Source organism: Dipodomys ordii, unplaced genomic scaffold, assembly GCF_000151885.1.
Source record: "Dipodomys ordii isolate 6190 unplaced genomic scaffold, Dord_2.0 Scaffold63, whole genome shotgun sequence".
NCBI classification, from domain to species: domain Eukaryota; kingdom Metazoa; phylum Chordata; class Mammalia; order Rodentia; family Heteromyidae; genus Dipodomys; species Dipodomys ordii.
The window spans coordinates 5117530-5119209 of record NW_012267279.1 but is presented as its reverse complement, the minus strand read 5'-3'; positions in this window follow the sequence as shown (position 1 = coordinate 5119209).

Sequence of the window (1680 nt, the reverse complement as noted above, 5' to 3'; positions counted from 1 at the left end):
AGAACACAGTGAAAGTGGTCAGAAAGAACTATGCAAGAGAAAGGAGATTGTGTGACCCATAGGAAAATGACACTTCAGATCATTGGCAGCCATCTATATGGTACAGAGCTGAAAAAGCATTAGTAGCAGGGGACAAAGGTACACATAGTTTAAGAATCTGGGGGTCTGGCTGATCATTATCTCAGTTCTGGATCTGTGAGGGATCTGGAGAAGTTGCCATCAATGTCATCCCTTGAAAGGAGCAATAGGGGTCCTATTAGATGACCTTTCTGGTTCCAGGTGCAGTTTGATCATGGTTAATAATTTTCCTCATTAGGGGGGAGGGGGGAGGCTGGGAAGGGATGTGAAGGGTAAACCAAAGGAGGAGGCTGCAATGCTTGGTAAGAAATGTACGCATTATCCTGCCCATGTAATTGTAACCCCTCTGTACAGTATGTTCACAAATAAAATTAAATTAAATTAAAAAAAAATAATTTTCCTCATTAGGGGTGACCATTCTGTGAGGACTCTGCTGTATCTTAGGGGTAGTTTGAGTTCTTCACATAAAGATGTTATCCATCAGTCCTGCTCGCCTAGAAACAAAGGTGATTGCAAAGTGGCTATGGAAAGAATGGTTTAGAAAACAGTGCCATCATGCTGGGAAGTTGGCTCAGTGTTAGAGTGCTTGCCTTGCGTGCATGAGGCCCTGGGTTTGATTCTTCAGCACCACATAAGCAGAAAAAGCTGGAAGTGGTGCTGTGGCTCAAGTAGAAGGGAGTTAGCCTTGAGCTGAAGAACTGAGAGACAGTGCCCATGCCCAGAGTTCAAGCCCCATGACTGACAAAAAAGAAAAGAAAAGAGTGCCAAGCACAAAATGGAGGCAGAGAGGCCAGACCAAAACAGTGTAATATGATTAGAATGGAGCTCCTCTCCCTCCAGCTCAAGCAATTCTGCATTGCAGAGCTCGGAGATCACCTCCCAGATAGACTTAGATTCCAATCTGCTTGTGGGGCCATCCAAGTTAAGACACACTTCTATGGGTGTGCATGTTAGGAGTGAGCTCTTCAAACAAGGACTGGCACTAAGTGTATTCCTCTGAGCATGTGCCATTTAGTCATGTGCATTATCTCATCTCATGTGCATGGTAATCCTGAGAGAACACCACACTCGCTGTGATTCCTGTCTTAGAAGGGGCCACAATGTAATGAGTGTCACAGACTAGAAGAAGCAGAGTCAGCATTTGAAGCTCTTTGGCTTCTCAAAGGCTATGCTATTAATGATTGCAAGATGAAAATGCTGTTCACTAAGTCTGTGGAGGGAAGGGACACAGCAGCGAGTGACCCGGACAAGCATTCGGACAAAGTGGTCACTATTTGGATGCTAGAGATGCCCAGGACCAGCCCTTGCACAAGCCATCAGATCATCCTTCCTCAGATTTTCACAAGTCCTTTTTCTATCCATTTATTGGATAGTGCCTAAGACACTAGACTGCAAACTTACTAAATTTAAATCAAATTCAAGGAACTGACATTTTATTGGAGATGTGGGGGAGGAATATAGATAAAGTAGAAGCTGGACATTGGTGGCTCATGCCTGTAATCATAGCTACTCAGGAGACTGAGATCTGAGGATTGTGGTTTGCAGCCAGTGTAGGCAGAACAGTCATGTGATTGTTATTTCCAATTAACCAGCAAAAAAAAA